Source organism: Schistocerca americana, chromosome 3 (genome assembly GCF_021461395.2).
Source record: "Schistocerca americana isolate TAMUIC-IGC-003095 chromosome 3, iqSchAmer2.1, whole genome shotgun sequence".
In the NCBI taxonomy this organism is placed as follows: Eukaryota; Metazoa; Arthropoda; class Insecta; order Orthoptera; family Acrididae; genus Schistocerca; species Schistocerca americana.
This window is the reverse complement of record NC_060121.1, coordinates 964,922,791-964,944,660: the sequence shown is the minus strand read 5'-3', so window position 1 is coordinate 964,944,660 and position 21,870 is coordinate 964,922,791. Positions and strand designations below refer to the sequence as shown.

The 21,870-nt window shown below is 40.9% G+C and overlaps 1 pseudogene; it reads right to left on the bottom strand.

Annotated features, from left to right (window-relative positions):
• Positions 1-304: 304 nt before the first annotated feature.
• LOC124608152 lies at positions 305-422 on the bottom strand (annotated as a pseudogene).
• Between the last annotated feature and the right edge of the window lie 21,448 nt (positions 423-21,870).

The window sequence follows — 21,870 nt, the reverse complement described above, 5'->3', positions numbered from 1 at the left end:
ATAACACACACACTAACGAGCATCCCTGTCTTTCACACCTCTCGAAGACAGCGCACTTTGGTGCGTTTACACGTCGTTCATGGCTTTGGTGAACGGAGTAGTGCACTCCGTCTTCAGGCAACATGTGGGCCACCGGGACCATCCGACCGCCGTGTCATCCTCAGATGAGGATGCGGATAGCAGGGGCGTGTGGTACGCACACCGCTCTCCCGGCCGTTATGATGGTTTTCTTTGACCGGAGCCGCTACTATTCGGTCGAGTAGCTCCTCAATAGGCACCACGAGGATGAGTGCACCCCGAAAAATGGCAACAGCGCATGGCGACCTGGATGGTGACCCATCCAAGTGCTGGTCACGCCCGACAGCGCTTAACTTCGGTGATCTGACGGGAACCGGTGTATCCACTGCGTCAAGGCCGTTGCCCGAACGGAGTAGTGGCAGTACTTAAACCGCTACATGAGGCTAAGTCATTTATTCCTTGGAAATACTATTTTTAGTTTGTTTTATTAGCACTGTAAGTAGAGATACAGCATTCATTGTTGTTGTTGTGGTCTTCAGTCCTGAGACTGGTTTCATGCAGCTCTCCATGCTACTCTATCCTGTGCAACCTTCTTCATCTACCCCGTACCAACTGCAACCTACATCCTTTTGAATCTGCTTAGTGTATTCATCTCTTGGTCTCCCTCTACGATTTTTACCTTCCACACTGCCCTCCAATACTAAATTGGTGATCCCTTGCTGCCTCAGAATGTCCTACCAACCGATCCCTTCTTCTAGTCAAGTTATGTCACAAACTTCTCTTCTCCCCAATCCTATTCAATACCTCCTCATTAGTTATGTGATCTACCCATCTAATCTTCAGCATTCTTCTGCAGCACCACATTTCAAAAGCTTCTATTCTCTTCTTGTCCAAACTATTTATCATCCATGTTTCACTTCCATACATGGCCACACTCCATACAAATACTTTCAGAAATGACTTCCTGACACTTAAATCTATATTTGATATTAACAAATTTCTCTTCTTCAGAAACACTTTCCTTGCATTGCCAGTCTACATTTTATATCCTCCCTACTTCGACCATCATCAGTTATTTTACTCCCTAAATAGCAAAACTCCTTTACTACTTTAAGTGTCTCATTTCCTAATCTAATCCCCTCAGCATCACCCGATTTAATTTGACTACATTCCATTATCCTCGTTTTGCTTTTGTTGATGTTCATCTTATATCCTCCTTTCAAGACACTGTCGATTCCGTTCAACTGCTCTTCCAAGTCCTTTGCTGTCTCTGACAGAATTACAATGTCATCGGCGAACCTCAAAGTTTTTACTTCTTCTCCATGAATTTTAATACCTACTCCGAATTTTTCTTTTGTTTCCTTTACTGCTTGCTCAATATACAGATTGAATAACATTGGGGAGAGGCTAAAGCCCTGTCTCACTCCCTTCCCAACCACTGCTTCCCTTTCATGCCCCTCGACTCTTATAACTGCCATCTTGTTTCTGTACAAATTGTAAATAGCCTTTCGCTCCCTGTATTTTACCCCTGCCACCTTCAGAATTTGAAAGAGAGTATTCCAATGAATATTGTCAAAAGCTTTCTCTAAGTCTACAAATGCTAGAAACGTAGGTTTGCCTTTCCTTAATCTTTCTTCTAAGATAAGTCGTAAGGTTAGTATTGCCTCACGTGTTCCAACATTTCTACGGAATCCAAACTGATCTTCCCCGAGGTCTTCTACCAGTTTTTCCATTCGTCTGTAAAGAATTCGCGTTAGTATTTTGCAGCTGTGACTTATTAAACTGATAGTTCGGTAATTTTCACATCTGTCAACACCTGCTTTCTTTGGGAGTGGAATTATTATATTCTTCTTGAAGTCTGAGGGTATTTCGCCTGTCTCATACATCTTGCTCACCAGATGGTAGAGTTTTGTCAGGATTGGCTCTCTCAAGGCCGTCAGTAGTTCTAATGAAATGCTGTCTACTCCCGGGGCCTTGTTTCGGCTCAGGTCTTTCAGTGCTCTGCCAAACTCTTCACGCAGTATCGTATCTCCCATTTCATCTTCATCTGCATTCTCTTCCATTTCTATAATATTGTTCTCAAGTACATTGCCCTTGTATAGACCCTCCATATACTCCTTCCACCTTTCTGCTTTCCCTTGTTGGGTTAGGAGTGGGTTTCCATCTGAGCTCTTGATATAAATACAAGTGGTTCTCTTTTCTCCAAAGGTCTCTTTAATTTTCCTGTAGGCAGTATCTATCTTACCCCTAGTGAGATAAGCCTCTACATCCTTACATTTGTGCTCTAGCCATCCCTGCTTAGCCATTTTGCACTTCCTGTCAATTTCATTTTTGAGACGTTTGTATTCCTTTTTGCCTGCTTCATTTACTGCATTTTTATATTTTCTCCTTTCATCAATTAAGTTCAATATTTCTTCTGTTACCCAAGGATTTCTACTAGCCCTCGTCTTTTTACCTACTTGATCCTTTGCTGCCTTCACTACTTCATCCCTCAGAGCTACCCATTCTTCTTCTACTGTACTTCTTTCCCCCACTGCTGTCAATTGTTTCGTTATGCTCTCCCTGAAACTCTGCACAAACTCTGGTTTAGTCAGTTTATCCAGGTCCCATCTCCTTAAATTCCCACCTTTTTGCAGTTTCTTCAATTTTAATCTGCAGTTCATAACCAATAGATTGTGGTCAGAGTCCACATCTGCCCCTGGAAATGTCTTACAATTTAAAACCTGGTTCCTAAATCTCTGTCTTACCATTATATAATCTATCTGATACCTTTTAGTATATCCGGGATTCTTCCATGTATACAACCTTCTTTTATGATTCTTGAACCAAGTGTTAGCTATGATTAAGTTATGCTCTGTGCAAAATTCTACCAGACGGGTTCCTCTTTCATTTTTTACCCCCAATCCACATTCACCTACTATGTTTCCTTCTCTCCCTTTTCCTACACTCGAATTCCAGTCACCCATGACTATTAAATTTTCGTCTCCCTTCACTATCTGAATAATTTCTTTTATCTCATCATACATTTCATCAATTTCTTCATCATCTGCAGAGCTAGTTGGCATATAAACTTGTACTACTGTAGTAGGCGTGGGCTTCGTGTCTATCTTGGCCACAATAATGCGTTCACTATGCTGTTTGTAGTAGCTTACCCGCACTCCTATTTTTTTATTCATTATTAAACCTACTCCTGCATTACCCCTATTTGATTTTGTATTTATAGCCCTGTATTCACCTGCCCGAAAGTCTTGTTCCTCCTGCCACCGAACTTCACTAATTCCCACTATATCTAACTTTAACCTATCCATTTCCCTTTTTAAATTTTCTAACCTACCTGCCCGATTAAGGAATCTGACATTCCACGCTCCGATCCGTAGAACGCCAGTTTTCTTTCTCCTGATAACAACAGCATTTATGATACCCAAATGCTACATCTAGTACCCAGTAATGAATTTTATACTAATGATTTAATTTTTCCGTGGGGTTTCTATGTAGACGACTTATTGCAGTGATTAATCCAAGAAAAATTATAAACTAAACATACGCTAAGCCCTTCCTCCGACTGATGTTGTCGTTACACTTTAAATCTCTCCATTCCAGGACATGTACGCATTTAGTGAATGTGACTTTCTTAGTTTGGCAAAAGCGTAACCAAATAATAATATTTATTTAGACCTATGGGTAATTGCCAAGAATGATTGTCTATGTAAGTCGCGGGGTCCAAACGATACATATCGAAAGTGAGATCGTAAATCGATCAGGCAACTCTGGTGGCGGGCTTTATGAGTAATTGTACGGTGGTCACTTCAGCAATGACAAAAGAAGAGGTTACAAAAATACTTGCAATTGCAAAGGAGACGACTTACCTTACTCGTCGTCGGTGTTGTCGTCCTGTTGAAGTCCATTACGCAGGTCTGGATGGATAATTTTAAAGAGTCGAACCATGTATTCTTCCTGATACTCGTTCGTTTTCCGCACTGTCCGCAATGAAATTGTAACGATATGTCAGCATCGAAGTTTCACACACTTCGCACCACCAAAGTCTGCACAGTCCCTTCTTCCCTCATCTGGTAGTGCTCCATATTTGCGACAAAAAGTCAACCAATTTTCTCCGCTGGACTAACATGGAATTAGATTTTTCCATGTGAGAGAATCCGCCGAAGAAACATCAATAACACCAGACATCCCGCTCACTAACGATATAAATCGTTCGCCGAGGTATTTAATTTAGAGCAATTACGGGAACAACGGGAAACAGATAAAAATGACGATCACAAATAATTGATCACAACGACCGCCACCGGAGTCGCATTATCGATTTACGATCGAAAGTTCGATATGTATCGTTTGGCCCCGTGACTTCGATAGGCAATCATTCTTGGAAGTTACCGACCTATGCATGCGCAATATTTTTCTTCTGCTGATGTTGAACGTGACCCATTATACCCTGCTTCAGGAAGATGTTCGTGTATTTGGTTACAGTAGCTATGTGCGACTTCTCTATATAAAACAGCAGCGGACAGGATCTTCTGACGTCATCCACTAGGACAAATATCTGTACTGTGAACAGTAACATCGCTCTAGCATTTCCTTCAAGTACCTCAGGTACGTTCAGGGCTACTTTTAAGTCTGAATATTTGTCTCTGTTAAGACCAACATCATACGTTCCATTTGTTTGTCACTCTTCAATACAGTCACAAAGTTGCTCTGATGTTCTTTACAATTGTAGTTTCCTCAATAAGTGACTGTGCGTGTCTGTATCGAACATCTTCCAGGAGTCACGGAACACGGAGTCTGCTGCCTTCTCGGTCTAGTGGGCGAACAACTGGGTTTCCCAAGATCCAAGCTGGCGGAAACCAAGTTCATTCTTTTAAGGAGATTTTTTGATCTACAGAAAGACTATAACAGGCGAGCATAAAACGTGTTCCTACAACTGATCGGCTTCAGCGATATTGGCCTACATTTATGGGCACCTGTTCAATAACTCTTCCTGAAAATGGTAATAGCATGCATTTTTTTCTAATCATTTGGAAACCTTCATTTTTCACAATGACATGTGATGCACTGCTGTCAGACGAGGAACAAGTTGTTTCTCACAGCTTTTGTAGAACCGTAGTGGTATCGCAAATGGTCAGTCCCCGTTCTTGTGATGAGCGATTTTACTTCATGTTATATCCCGTGGACGCTTATTTCGATATCTGTTATTTTGATAATGAATGTAAGTACCGTACTATATTGTTCGGAACTGAAACAATTTCGGTAAATGGAATTCAGTATTTGGGGCTTCTCTCTATGTCATCGTTCGTTTCGGTGCCATTATGGTCACTGAGTGACTGGGTAGATGACTTTGGTCCGTTTACTGGTCTAACGTAACACCATATGAAGGGCTTATTTCAATAGTGGTACAAGTCCATTACCTCCACTTTTCTGCCCATAATGCTTCTGAAGTTAATGATCCAAACAAACAGAAAGAAAGGTTCATCTCTAGCAAGAAGCCATATGCTTGAATATTTCTGGTATCTCAACTGCTGATTTTTCAGCGCTCATTTGACTTTAGGACTCTGTATCTCAAAATGAACAAAAATGGACTTGTGCCACTATTGAAATAAGCCCTTCATATCTTCTTAGAATTTTTTTGGTGACATTAGTTAACAGAACTTTGCTTGCGAATTAGTTGCACGCTTCGCTCATGACTCTGCTTGCGCTCGTGTTGACTTCGTTCAGTTTGATTTGTCAAAAAGGTTTCACGTATATTTAAATCTGTCGTGAAGTTCACTTTAGTTTTTTTAGGAATTTTGTAATTCAGTTGTTGCACCACGGAAATTCTTCCACACACCCTTTGATACATATTTGGCACATGTCGCTCTAGGAGTGTCATTTCAAAACTCCTGCATTTTTGTCAGTTGCGAGCAAGGCTTCAGGTGTGACGCTTGTATACGTGTTTCACGGTTCACGTAGCAGTGTCGTGAGCAATTCAGTTTTAAAATTGAAGCTGAACCCGAGTCAGGTAGAATTACATGTACTGACCAGCGTTCCTGCATCAAAATCGAATCCCTAAATTGGAAGGACACAACGCATATTTACAACTCTTTGACAGTGGTGTATGGAAATAACGCAGTGGATGGTATCATGGCTATAACACAGACTACACCTATCAGGTTATGAATCATGCCATTTTGAGAGAGGGTCGACGACAAACATGTGAGGAAATTTCGTACGAGGTCAGAACCTCTGTCGCTTCAGTTTGCGTGAAAAGTTAAAGATGAGGCTGCAAAGTTAAAAGATGAGAAAAGTTGCTTCCAGATGGGTTTCGCATGATCTGAGTGAAGAGCAGAAAGCAGGTCGCAGAAGGATCGCAGAAGAGTTTTTTCTACATTATAGAACACAAGAAGTGCAGTTTCAGAAAAGGATAGTTGCATTTTGTAATGGTTCTTTATTTGCGAAACCATTACCACCCGCCAACCCAGTTTTTCGATACCACAGATCAATGAATATTTTTCTACGTAATGTCTAATATTTTTCACCCTATTCAAATTTGGTTTCATTTTTATGTGTAGGTACGTCGTTATTTTGAGATGTTGAAATCGATATATTATCTAGTGTGAATATCTTTGTGCTTATTGTTATCTTTGAGGCTGGCTTGTGACTTTTGGCGCGGAAGCGTACAGATTAGTCAAGTTTTTGTGTTGAATAATATGAACAGTCTTGACTTTGTGTTGGAAATGAAAAGATGAGTCTGAGTTGTGAACAATGAAAAATGTTTTGAGTTTTTTTAAGAGCAGTAACGGCTGCGAAATTGTATGATGGAGTAATGTTTTGAAATGAAATGATTAATAAATGGACACCCTGGCTGCAAACAGGCGTTGATGTACTTCATTGGGGACATGTTGAAAATATGTGCCTGTTTGCAGCTAGGGTGTCCATTTAATTATCATTTCATTTCTAGCAAAGCTGCATGGCCATCCACGGTAACTGTTCTTTCGGGAACAGATACTACCGTCATGTATAGTTAAAAAAAGTATAGCTTCCCGGCCATTGACCTTCTTGTGCGAACGCACACGCTATGCTCGAACTCGTTCGGGACTTGGTAGATTAATCTGCCACGAGTAATGAGTATGATGGGCAAACATCTGTTAGGCGCACTACGAATGTAGTGGTGTGGACATGTTGGGAATGTGGATCTCACGGGGAGCGTGCAAGGGATAAGTCCCTGCAGACGCACTATCCTCTGTGCCCGCGGTGGCGCAGATGGATAGAGCGTCTGCCGTGTAAGCAGGAGATCCCGGGTTCGAGTCCTGGTCGGTGCACACATTTTCAACATGTCCCCAATGAAGTACATCAACGCCTGTTTGCAGCTATGGTGTCAATTTAATTATCATTTCATTTCTAGCAAATCTGCATGGTCATCCACGGTAACTGTTCTTTCGGGAACAGATATTACCGTCATATATAGTTAATGTTTTGAACATGCGAAAGTAAAAAAAGTTTAATAAATGTGAATTCTTGTGAAAAGTGAGTATCAAGAATTATTTTCAAGTGACCGTTGTTTAAAAAGGTATGAAGCACATTGCAATGAAAAACATAAATCATCAAATTAATTCTGAAAGATTGTCTTCGTAAGTTCTTCAAGTCGGCGAAATTAACATCCGAGTGCCTTTCGCACCAACAGCGACAGTCATGCTACCTAGACAACAATTTTGAATTGCTTGCCAAAGCCAGAGCGAGATCCTCGTTGGATTGCAAATACAAGATAAGTGATATTATTGTTAATTTTCTTCAGTGACTGTTATCAATTGATGTAGCAATACCCGCCACATTAAAGACCGTTTAGTTGTTCAATAAAAAGATCATACATTTGAGTGCGCGACGTGATAATTTTTGGACTAATTAACTGCTAGTAGAGGTATTGTTACAACTTGATCAAACCATGATACAATATTTTCAGCCACAACTGATGTCTCAGACGCCACAATGGGAAAGTTTCCATTCTTCACGTCCGAAAAAATTCCAGCGCCAGCAGTCAAAGGTGAAACTGATGAAATTTGCGTATGACATGCATGGAGTCATAGTTACAAATAGAATACCACAGGGGACGTCTGAAACAGACATATATTAGAAGCTGTTCCTGCAAAATGTTTTGCACCCGAAAATTCGTCAAACAAGGCCTGACATGTTTGCAGCTGGTGTCCTTATTTTACACGATAATACGTGCCCGCATATTATCCTACGACTGACAGAAAACCTCGACAAAAGTGAATTAGAAGCACTTTCCCACACACCATACAGACTTGAAATGAGCCCACCACAATTTGTTTCCCAAAGTGGCGGAACGACTGCGTGGAAAACATTTTGGGGCAATTGGTAAAGCTTCCAGTGAGGTGACCCGAGTGACGAGACCGCTCAACAAAGAAGGTGCCCCCTGCGGAATACAGAAGCTGCCAAAACGATGGAACCTGTCGTTAGCAAGAATGGAGATTATATTGAAGGCCTTGAAAGTTATTTTTAATATAAATTAGTTTCATCAACTCTGTATTGCAGCGTGTAGAGCTTTTGAAGTACCCTCGTATAATATTTCATTCATACTCAGATTATTCGGAGGTGAAAGTTCGATGCTTAGTGCCAACAAAACCTGTTTATTAACAATCCTACCGACTCCCATCCCCAACCATTACGTTATAGCGGTTCCATGACCAATTATTCCCTGCTGTACGTTAAATGAGTCGAAAACTTCGTGTCTGTTTGTAATCAGAAGATCTAACAAGGGGAGACCGCCAATTGTGAAATTCAGATTCAGTTCATACTGCGCATAATAAAAGCTCATGGCCAGAGGTGTAATGTGGCAAAGCACCAAGATGCACTTCTCAGTCGTTGTCGAGAAAATCGACAGTTAAAAGAAACCGTTGCGGTGAAATACTCTCTACGATGAATAATCTTCTACAGGGTCGTGGCGCAGCGGTAAGCGCTCGGGTTCGTAATCCGAAAGTCGCCGGATCGAATCTCGCGCCATGCAACGTCTTTTTTTTTTAGTATTTGTTTTATGTAATTCAAATGTGTGTATACACACACACACACACACACACATATATATATATATATATATATATATATATATATATATATATAAAATTCCCGGTAATCAGTTGCAACAATTATGCATATAATAAGTTGTTGAAAGTCATTTGTCGTGGAAAAACTGGCGACTTCGAACATCATTATGTTTTCCGCAAACAAAGTTGTATTTCACAAATGTTATTAATTGTCTTCATAATGTTAACCACGTATAGTTAACGGAAGACGTAGAAACGATATTCCGAAACGAATACGTATAGCGCAAGTCAAACGTTCGAATTAGAATAGAAACCCCACGAACACAAATTTGCTGTGACAGGTATGAAATATAAACTCCGTTACTCGCTCGTTACACTTGAAGGACAAATGTTGAATGGGCCGAAACGAGCCGCCGCATAACAGCGTAGTTGCCTGCTAACTTCGAAAGGAGATAGATGCGGTCCCTAGCGCAACTTACATCGTCGAAAATCTGTGCGGACGTGAGAGCTTTGGTACACCCTGTTAAACAAACGCAAAAATGGAGGCAGTACAATTGGAGAGCGATCCGCCTTCACCAACATGCATAAGCAATTCATTAATAGTTTATATATATATATATATATATATATATATATATATATATATATATATATATATATATTTGAATTACAAAAAATTAATAATAAAAAAAATGTTACATGGCGCGAGATTCGATCCGGCGACCTTCGGATTACGAACCCGAGCGCTTACTGCTGCGGCACGACGCTGTAGAAAACTATTAATCGTAGAGAGTATTTCATCACGACGGTTTCTTTTAACTGTCGATTTTCTCGACAACGGCTGAGAAGTGCATCTTGGTGCTTTGCCACATTACACCTCTGGCCATAAGCTTTCATTATGCGCAGTATGAATCGAATCTGAATTTCACAATTGGCGGCCTCCCCTTGTAAGATGTTTCCGTCACTGACTGGTTACTCTGCGTAACTATTGCAGGCAACTGTTGGATAAGGTATTACGGTAATATCGCAGGATTCCCTTCCTTAATGACCTGAGTCGCTCAGTCCACAGGTGATAAGTTGAAAATTCCTCCTAATATTATAACATGACTAGTAAATTCATGCGTCAACTTCTCAACGTTCTCCAAGAAATGTTGCAGACTTTAACAAATTTTGCCTAGATTTAGCGGTCCTTACCGTAATGAAAAATACAATATTAGTAGCAACGCAACGGAAGAGCATCATTTAAAATTTCATTCTTATACTATTGTGTATTTTGTTCAAGAACATTAGTTGAAAAGAACTCAAAAAGTACGGTGTTATTTAAAGAGAAACTTACGTTATCTACACAGTCGGGTGAAAATGATTAAGAAATATAATGTGCGGTTCTGATAACCGGCTAGCTGAATCAGTACTGGGGGAAACACATCAAAAACAGCTATTGGTGTTTGAGAATCAAAAGGTGGTAAATTATACCAGTCTGGTGAGTTACTCACCCCAGTTTTATTTATTTTTTCCCATAAAAACTTACGTCGTTTGCTCAAAGTTAGTTAGGGTCTACAAAAAGGAAATCAACTCTGTGTACAGGAACGTGTAACAAGTTTCTCCGCCAGCAGACATCGATAGGTGTCTGACCAGGACTGTAAGGCAACAGGCATGTCCGTCTTGTCGGGAAAATACGTCATTGTGTGTAGGATATGGGACCAAGAAATGCCAGGACCTCAAGTTTTGTTCGGCACTGCCTAATGGTTGGGCCTCGTTGTTGACTTCTGTGGAGTATCGGCAGGGCGATCTCCAGTAACTGCCACCCCCGCTGTCTGCCGTCCTATCGAGCGGAACGCTTGCTTCTGCAGGAGAACCTACACGATCTTCTACGTTAAAGGTGGAGCAAGCGTGGTAACCGGATGCTTTCTGTTGGGAATTGTGTAACTTAATGCTACTGTTAATTCAGCCCAAACATCCGCGGTAGCGGAAAAGCGTTTTACTGCTACAGTTCTTTAAAGCTGGCAGACTGCACGCTACAACTATCAGCTTAAACACTTAGCTGACAGGGCGATTACGGCAACACAATTAGAAATCTCCAAAAAGATTTATTAAGAGCAATGCCACATAATGTTGGTACAGTTTGATGCCTAGCACTTATACAGTCAAATCTAAATAACATTGTTGTCTCTTGGAGGGCTATGATCTTTGGATAAAGTAACCTAAAACCAATTTGTGGCTGTCTGCTGTGCCCCAGCAACTGTTTATTTTATATACAGCCGCAGCCACCAACCATGTGTTTACTTGACAAAACTGCATTTTGATATTTTCGCTATGGTGGAATGTAATTTTACAGACACGTTGTTAAAGGTCCTATTACACCGTGAATAGCGACTGTTACTTCGGAAGTTGTCTTATCAAGGGGACTCACAGTAATTTCGAGAACTGTACTAAGCTGTCTACAGTCACTAAGTTGTACTGGTCTAGGTAACTGTTGGATAATGTTGTGTTCCCTTAAGCATCCACATTTATAACCCCCTACCTCAGGAACATTTCTCGGAAAACGTTGAGAAGTTTACGCATACATTTGCTAAACACGTTGTAATATTAGGAGGAATTTTAGGCTTATCAGCTGTGGACTGAGAGACACAAGTCATTAAAACAGGGAGTCCTGTGATATTACGGTAATACATTATCCAACAGTTACCTAGAATTGGAAGGAGAAACAGCACTGGTCGTATTTTTTGTTTTATTATCTGCAAAATCGATTTTCGGTCACTTGGTGACCATCCTCAGTGCGGTAATATACAATTAAAATTGGTAGGCACTGGTGTCAACAAGCTGAGAGCTCTAAGCTTGTTGATACCAGTGCCTACCAATTTCAATTGCATATTACAGCACTGAGGATGGTCACTAAGTGACCGAAAATCGATTTTGCAGATAATAAAACAAAAAAATACGACCAATGCTGTTTCTCCTTCCAGTTATATCCATTATCTGGTCGTGGTGCACAGAACACTCCATGGAGTCACCAATCAATAAAATTTTACCCAGAATTGTTACTTAGAATACCGGCTAGTGACAGAAACATCTTAGATCTTTTAGTTACAAATAGACTCGAACTTTTCCACTCATTTAACATAGAGAAAATAATAATTGGTCATGAGACCGTTATAACATTACTGAAACCGGGAACAAATACGAATGTTAAGAAGTGTAGGATGATATATCCGCTCAGTGCTTGGCATAACAAACAGATTTCAGGTTCTGTGAGCAGTAACCATCGAACTTCCATCTCTGAGATTGAATGGGCTGAGTATGATTTCAGTATACAAGAGTCGCTTCAAAAGCTCTACACATTGTAAGATAGAATTGAAGAAAGTAATTTATGTTAAAAAGTGTCTTTACAAGCCTTCAATATAATCTCCATTCTTGCTTGTTACAGCTTCCCAACGTTTTGGCATCTTCATTGTTGAGCAGTCTGGTCTGTCGGGTCCCCTCACTGGAAGCTTCATCAATTGTGTCAGAACGTTTTCCACGTTGTTGTTCCTTAACTTTGGGAAAGAAAATGTGGTGGGCTCTTATCAGGACTTTATGGTGGGTGAGAAAGTATTTCTGATCCATATTTGCTGAGCAATTCTCCCATTGGTAGAGTAGTATGCGGTCCTGCATTATCGTACAAAATGAAGACACCAGCTGCAAGAATGTATGGCCTCGTTTGACGAATTTTCGGGCGGAAAGCATTTTTGCAAGAACAGCTTGTAGAACGCGCCAGTTTCAAATGCTTCCTGAGGCACTCTCTTTATAGCCATGACTCCATTCATGTCATTCGCAAATATCATTATCAGTTTCACCTTCGATTGTTGGCGCTGGAATTTTTCGGGCGTGAAAAATCGAAACTGTTCCATTTTGACGACTGAAATTTAAGTTCTTGCCAACAACCTTGTATCCAGGTTTCATGAAGTGCAACAATCCTTTTCTGAAACTGCACTTATTCTGTTCTATAATGTAGAAGAAACTCTACCACAGTTGTTTTCCGACCTGGCTTCTGCCCTAGACTAAGAAAAAAAAGGAACCCATCCAGCAGCAACTTTTCTCATCTTTAACTTTTCAGCTATGTTTCTGTAAACTGAAGGGAGAGGTATTCTGGCCTCATATGCAATTTCGTCACATTTTTGTCGTCGATCCTCTCCCAAAATGGCATTATCAATAACGTGAGAAGTGCAGTCTGTTGCAGATGAAGGCCTTCCACTTCTTGGGTTATCCTCAGTGCCTACTCTACCATTACAGAAACGAGTAGATCACCGTGACACTGTATTACGACCCACTACACTATTCCCACACATGTCTCTCAAAGCGTTTGGTTCTTTCCACGTAGGGATTCGATTTTTATGGATGAACTCTGGTCACTATGTGCCATCACTACGCGTAATTCACGAAAACAGATTCTGACTGTAAATAAATAACATCTCTGTCCGTTTGCTTTCAAATTCTCGTACATAAATCTACATAAATCTTGTTTATATGAAGAATGAACTACACGTACCTATTTCCCTTCTTGAAGTAAGGAGTAATTTGTCTAAGCCTGGTGAATAGCGTTAGTACAGAAATGCGTACGTAATATTAAAAGAAGAACATATTATCCACAAAAAAATTCCTTCTTCCCCTCCGCAACTACACATTTCTCTTGGCATTATTCCCCGCCGTTGCCTTTATGGTAAAAACAGTCTCCAAATTCCGCCAATATTGGATCGCCCTAATTAATCGTGAAGATTTCGGAAGATGTATCATTACTATGCACATGTTTCTTCGGAAGATTCTGATGAACCGGACCTCGATTTCGTAATATCTTCTTAACCTGGCGTTTCATCGAACCGTCTGGTTGAAATGACTAATTTACTTTCTTTTCCCATCTTTTTTACTCTCATTTATAATTTCTGGGAATGTGAGAAGTAGTAGTTTCTACTTCCTGGCTGAAGATTTTGGTGCAGACTCGTTTGGAGACGGCAACAGTTCGTGGAATGAAGCAAAAGAATTTTGCGACTCCGTATTATCGAGTAAGCAGGTGACACAGGCTGAAGATCATTTTTCTTTGGTGCGTTTTCTTGGTTAGAGGGTGAACTAGTCGGCAGTGAAACATGTTCAGCAACCGCATTTTCATTCACTGAAAAAAAAGTGAATAAATCTGGTTTCTTCCAGCGCCAGTGTTTTCGGTTTTTTCGAAATAGCCTTGAAAATATTTCCAACGCAGAAAATTTTCAGAACGTAGAACAGATGGCACAGTCTTCCATAAACTTTATCACAGTAAACATCTGGCAATGTCTTCCATTTTACAGCTTACACAGCGAGTTCCGACACTCACAGCGTTTACAGTCGCCTGTTTTGCTTTTGCAAGAGTTCTACGTCTGTAGCGTAAGGGCAGTTTCTGTGTTAAAACATACACACACACAACCACACAGTCGTGTCACTCAAAATTTCATGAGGAGAGGGTCCTAGGTTTCGGCTTCTTCTCTTCTGATTGGCAGAAAGATGCTTACAAGAGTATGATTTCCTGAGGCAAGATTAGGCGTGTTTCGGCCGAGAGAAGTGAAGGAGGACAGGAAGTCGAATTGTGTGACGCACTCTAATGTCAGATCGCAAGTAGAATTCTTCTATTATACAGCCAACCGGCGAGAGAACCAGATGATTCAGCACTGCCTTCAGATTACGTCGGGTGCAGGTCTCGAGGCTGTGAGAGCAGATTAGATTAGATTAGTTTTTCGTTCCATATATCCGTGCTGAGGATGTGGAACATGTCAGTTTTTTTAATGCTGAAATAACAATACTAATAGTATGAATATATGCAATACATCATTTGTTCCTATTAAAAAAATTCGTCAATGGAGTAGAAGGAGTTGGCCACTAGTAAGTCTGTCAGGCTCGTTTTAAACTGATCTTTATTTGTAACCAAATTTTTTATGTTTGTTGGCAAATGATTGAAGATGAGTGTTCCTGAGTAGTGGACCCCTTTTTGATCTAAAGTAAGTGCTTTTAAGTCCTTGTGCAGATCATTTTTGTTCCTGGTATTGTATGTATGGACTGAGTTGTTTGTTGGAAAAAGAGATATATTATTTAGGACAAATTTCATTAAGGAGTAAATATACTGAGAGGCAGTAGTTAGTATACCCAGTTCTTTGAAGAGGTTTCTACAGGACGTCCGTGAATTTACTCCAGAAATAATACGTATTACACGCTTTTGGACTCTCAAAACTTTTGTTTGACTTGTAGAGTTACCCCAAAATATTATACCATATGACGTTATGGAATGAAAGTAGGCAAAGTATGCAAGCTTTTTCATTTTTATGTCGCCTATGTCTGCTAACACTCGAATTGCAAATACAGATTTGTTAAGGCGTTTCTGCAGTTCTGTGGTGTGCTCCTCCCAACTGAATTTATTATCAAGTTGTAATCCGAGGAATTTAAGACTGTCAACCTCTTCTATCTGTTCTTCTTCATACTTTATGCAGGTTTCAATGATTGTAGTGCTGCCTTCACCCTACGATGACGAATATTCCTTTTGGTAAATGCTGCGTCGCTGGGTAGCGTTTTAGTGCCGAGTATAATTTGTTCATCCTTATGGAACGTTACAGAGACGCATGTTTTGCTCAGTTTCACTCCAATAATTTCATTAGACGCCTTACTTTGATTCGCAAGTAGACGACGGATTAGTAAATAATCTCTACATACTCCCGACAAATTGCTCACACAATACTGAGGGAGTGCAGTTGACCTTTTGCATGTCTAATTAACCTTCCTTTAGCGTAAATGATCAACGCAATTGTTTTTGTTCCATCCGAGTATATTAGTTTTCACTACAGGCCACCCACAAGTATACTATATTTAATTTAAGAGTCTCCTTAAGGACCCTTTCTTTTTAATCCTGATTTCCTCTGCGATGAGTAAAGAGCCTGCAGAATTTTTATTCCATTTGTGTGGTCTTGAGAAATATAAAAATCAGGCAAAATTTGGACTTACAGTGTTCTTGTCGTAGATACACAATTGCTGTCCATTATCATTTAATAATTTTTTCAAGACCGGTACTATCTTTCAACTCTGAGGGTCCTCTTTGCTTTATCCAGTGCGTTCAATTTTTCATTGCGTATTTCATCACACGGGGAGCACTATGATTGCCGGAGAGTTCAGACAGGATCAGTCAATTAACAGACTTACCAAGTCAAATCTCACCATCGGCACCTTTGAGCATTATCAAAAACCATCGATTTGATGGTACACATGTTATAAGTTAGTTACTTCAATGTTCCAAGGACCATTTTACGCGATAGATCGTAAAGATGCTGAACGAGTCATTTTACATTCCCACCGAAAATTAATTTGTATATATGGTTACATTCTGAACATGTGTATTTTTTTTCAAAAAGAAAAAAGATATACAGATATTGTGAGTTTCGCCTTTTACACATTACAGTAATAGAAATTCTTCCACGAAATAGAACGAGTTCAGATTGTTTTCAGATTTTACCTTGTGTCTGTCAGATATTTTAGATCACTGGGTAAGGGATCAAAAGTTTTTGTTGCAGTATAGTGCACTCCTTTTTGTGCTAAAGACAACCATAATGTGGCGTAATGAGTATCATTTTCCCTTCTGTTATTATAATTATGTACATCATTGTTCCTTATGACCTGTATTGGATTATGTACAATCAACTTCACGAGGGAATAAATATGCTGTGAAGCATTAGTTAGAATGACTAACTCTTTAAACAAGTGCATACAAGATAACCATGGGTGAGGACCACATATTATTCTTACAGTGCGTTTTTGCGCAATGAATACTTTCTTTCTTGAAAATGAGTTACCCCGAACATGATTCCAAATGCTATTATTGAATGAAAATATGCGAAATATGTCAACTTTCTGATTTGTTGTTCCCAAGATTTACAATGATTCTAAGTGCAAATATGGTTGAGCTAAGTTGATTTAGGAGTTCCGAAATGTGTTTTTCCCAATTTCAGTTCTCGCCAATACGTACAATTAAGAATTTTGGAGTTTCCACCCTGTTTATTATTTCCTCGACAACTGTTACACTTTAGTACCCCTAGATGTGCAGAACTGTATACGTAGTGTCTTTTTAAAATTAAGGGTGAGACGAGTCGCAGAAAAGTCAATGATACTTTAAAGAACTTAGTTTTCCATTTCTTCTATCTCTGTACGTATGCTTCGACTGATTACAATAACAATGTCAACATCATCTAAGTATAACTTTCTGCCTTCTTTTAGTTAGATATGACGTTATCCATTGGTTGGCTATATCATCAATTCCATAAAACTTCAATTTATCTAGGAGAGAATGCTGTGATTCACACAGTCAAATGTCTTAGATCTGTCTCTTAAAACAACAGCCGGCGCAATTTTATTATTTAATTCTTGTAAAACCTGGTGAGTGAACATGTGAATGACATTCTCAATAGAGTAATCCTTCTGAAACTCGAAATGTCATTTGCTGAGCATTTTGTTGTTGCTAAGATGAGATTACACTTAAAGTAGTAAAGGAGTTTTGCTATTTGGGGAGCAAAATAACTGATGATGGTCGAAGTAGAGAGGATATATAATGTAGACTGGCAATGGCAAGGAAAGTCTTTCCGAAAAAGAGAAATTTGTTAGCATCGAGTATAGATTCAAGTGTCAGGAAGTCGATTCTGAAAGTATTTGTATTGAGTGTAGCCATGTATGGAAGTGATACGTGGACAATAAATAGTTTGGACAAGAAGAGAATAGAAGCTTTCGAAATGTGGTGCTACAGAAGAATGTTGAAGATTAGATGGGTAGATCACGTAACTAATGAGGAGGTATTGAATAGGATTGGGGAGAACAGACGTTTGTGGCACAACATCACTAGAAGATGGGATCGGTTGGTAGGACATGTCCTGAGGCGTCAAGGGATCACAAATTTAGCATTAGAGGGCAGCGTGGAGGGTAAAAATCGTAGAGGGAGACTAAGAGATGAATACACTAAACAGATTCAGAAGGATGTAGCTTGCAGTAGGAACTGGGAGATGAAGAAGCTTGCACAGGATAGAGTAGCATGGAGAGCTGCACCAAATCAGTCTCAGGACTGAAGACAACAACAACATCTACATCTACATCTACATCTATACTCCGCGAGCCACCTTACGGTGTGTGGCGGAGGGTACTTATTGTACCACTATCTGATCCCCCCTTCCCTGTTCCATTCACGAATTGTGCGTGGGAAGAACGACTGCTTGTAAGTCTCCGTATTTGCTCTAATTTCTCGGATCTTTTCGTTGTGATCATTACGCGAGATATATGTGGGCGGTAGTAATATGTTGCCCATCTTTTCCCGGAATGTGCTCTCTCGTAATTTCGATAATAAACCTCTCCGTATTGCGTAACGCCTTTCTTGAAGTGTCCGCCACTGGAGCTTGTTCAGCATCTCCGTAACGCTCTCGCGCTGACTAAATGTCCCCATGACGAATCGCGCTGCTTTTCGCTGGATCATGTCTATCTCTTCTATTAATCCAACCTGGTAAGGGTCCCATACTGATGAGCAATACTCAAGAATCGGACGAACAAGCGTTTTGTAAGCTACTTCTTTCGTCGATGAGTCACATTTTCTTAGAATTCTTCCTATGAATCACAACCTGGCGCCTGCTTTTCCCACTATTTGTTTTATGTGATCATTCCACTTCAGATCGCTCCGGATAGTAACTCCTAAGTATTTTACGGTCGTTACCGCTTCCAATGATTTACCACCTATGGCATAGTCGTACTGGAATGGATTTCTGCCCCTACGTATGCGCATTATATTACATTTATCTACGTTTAGGGAAAGCTGCCAGCTGTCGCACCATGCATTAATCCTCTGCAGGTCCTCCTGGAGTACGTACGAGTCTTCTGATGTTGCTACTTTCTTGTAGACAACCGTGTCATCTGCAAATAGCCTCACGGAGCTACCGATGTTGTCAATTAAGTCATTTATGTATATTGTAAACAATAAAGGTCCTATCACGCTTCCCTGCGGTACTCCCGAAATTACCTCTACATCTGCAGATTTTGAACCGTTAAGAATGACATGTTGTGTTCTTTCTTCTAGGAAATCCTGAATCCAATCACAAACCTGGTCCGATATTCCGTAAGCTCGTATTTTTTTCACTAAACGTAAGTGCGGAACCGTATCAAATGCCTTCCTGAAGTCCAGGAATACGGCATCAATCTGCTCGCCAGTGTCTACGGCACTGTGAATTTCTTGGGCAAATAGGGCGAGCTGAGTTTCACATGATCTCTGTTTGCGGAATCCATGTTGGTTATGATGAAGGAGATTTGTATTATCTAAGAACGTCATAATACGAGAACACAAAACATGTTCCATTATTCTACAACAGATTGACGTAAGCGAAATAGGCCTATAATTATTCGCATCTGATTTATGACCCTTCTTGAAAATGAGAACGACCTGCGCTTTCTTCCAGTCGCTAGGTACTTTACGTTCTTCCAGCGATCTACGATAAATTGCTGATAGAAAGGGGGCAAGTTCTTTAGCATAATCACTGTAGAATCTTAAGGGTATCTCGTCTGGTCCGGATGCTTTTCCGCTACTAAGTGATAGCAGTTGTTTTTCAATTCCGATATCGTTTATTTCAATATTTTCCATTTTGGCGTCCGTGCGACGGCTGAAGTCAGGGACCGTGTTACGATTTTCCGCAGTGAAACAGTTTCGGAACACTGAATTCAGTATTTCTGCCTTTCTTCGGTCGTCCTCTGTTTCGGTGCCATCGTGGTTAACGAGTGACTGAATAGGGGATTTAGATCCGCTTACCGATTTTACATATGACCAAAACTTTTTAGGGTTCTTGTTTAGATTGTTTGCCAATGTTTTATGTTCGAATTCGTTGAACGCTTCTCTCATTGCTCTCTTTACGCTCTTTTTCGCTTCGTTCAGCTTTTCCTTATCAGCTATGATTCGACTACTCTTAAACCTATGATGAAGCTTTCTTTGTTTCCGTAGTACCTTTCGTACATGATTGTTATACCACGGTGGATCTTTCCCCTCGCTTTGGACCTTAGTCGGTACGAACTTATCTAAGGCGTACTGGACGATGTTTCTGAATTTTTTCCATTTTTGTTCCACATCCCCTTCCTCAGAAATGAACGTTTGATGGTGGTCACTCAGATATTCTGCGATTTGTGCCCTATCACTCTTGTTAAGCAAATATATTTTCCTTCCTTTCTTGGCATTTCTTATTACACTTGTAGTCATTGATGCAACCACTGACTTATGATCACTGATACCCTCTTCTACATTCACGGAGTCGAAAAGTTCCGGTCTATTTGTTGCTATGAGGTCTAAAACGTTAGCTTCACGAGTTGGTTCTCTAACTATCTGCTCGAAGTAATTCTCGGACAAGGCAGTCAGGATAATGTCACAAGAGTCTCTGTCCCTGGCTCCAGTTCTGATTGTGTGACTATCCCATTCTATACCTGGTAGATTGAAGTCTCCCCCTATTACAATAGTATGATCACGAAACTTCTTCACGACGTTCTGCAGGTTCTCTCTGAGGCGCTCAACTACTACGGTTGCTGATGCAGGTGGTCTATAGAAGCATCCGACTATCATATCTGACCCACCTTTGATACTTAACTTAACCCAGATTATTTCACATTCGCATTCGCTAATAACTTCACTGGATATTATTGAATTCTTTACTGCTATAAATACTCCTCCACCATTGGCGTTTATCCTATCGTTGCGGTATATATTCCATTCTGTGTCTAGGATTTCGTTACTGTTCACTTCCGGTTTTAACCAACTTTCCGTTCCTAATACTATATGTGCACTATTTCCTTCAATAAGAGATACTAATTCAGGAACCTTGCCCTGGATACTCCTGCAGTTTACCAATATTACGTTAACTATTCCTGTTTTTGGTCTCTGAGGACGGACGTTCTTTATCAACGATGATAATGTCCTCTCTGGTAAGCCGTCAGGTATTTTATCGTTTCGCCCAAGGGGGGGTCCCTCTAACCTAAAAAACCCCCGTGTGCACGCCACACGTACTCTGCTACCCTAGTAGCTGCTTCCGGTGTGTAGTGCACGCCTGACCTGTCTAGGGGGGCCCTACAGTTCTCCACCCAATAACGGAGGTCGATGAATTTGCAACCATTATAGTCGCAGAGTCGTCTGAGCCTCTGGTTTAGACCCTCCACACGGCTCCAAACCAGAGGACCGCGATCGACTCTGGGCACTATGCTGCAGATATTAAGCTCAGCTTGCACTCCGCGTGCGATGCTGGTTGTCTTCACCAAATCAGCCAGCCGCCGGAAGGAACCAAGGATGGCCTCAGAACCCAAGCGGCAGGCGTCATTCGTTCCGACATGTGCTACTATCTGCAGCCGGTCACACCCAGTGCGTTCAATAGCTGCCGGAAGGGCCTCCTCCACATTACGGACGAGACCCCCCGGCAAGCACACCGAGTGCACACTGGCATTCTTCCCCGACCTACCCGCTATTTTCCTAAGGGGCTCCATAACCCGCCTAACGTTGGAGCTCCCTATAACTAATAGGCCCGCCCTCTGTGACTGTCGGGACCTTGCCGGAGAATCGGCCACTGGCCCAACAGGCGAGGCATCCTGTGGTGGCTCGGAAACGATGTCATCACCACTAGGAAGCACCCCGTACCTGTTGGAAAGGGGTAAGGCAGCTGCCACGCGGCCAGATCCCGCCTTCGCCTTTCGGCCAGGCACGCGCGAGCCCACCACTGTCCGCCATTCACCCTGGAGTGATGGCTGACCGGTAAGATGCTCACTGCCG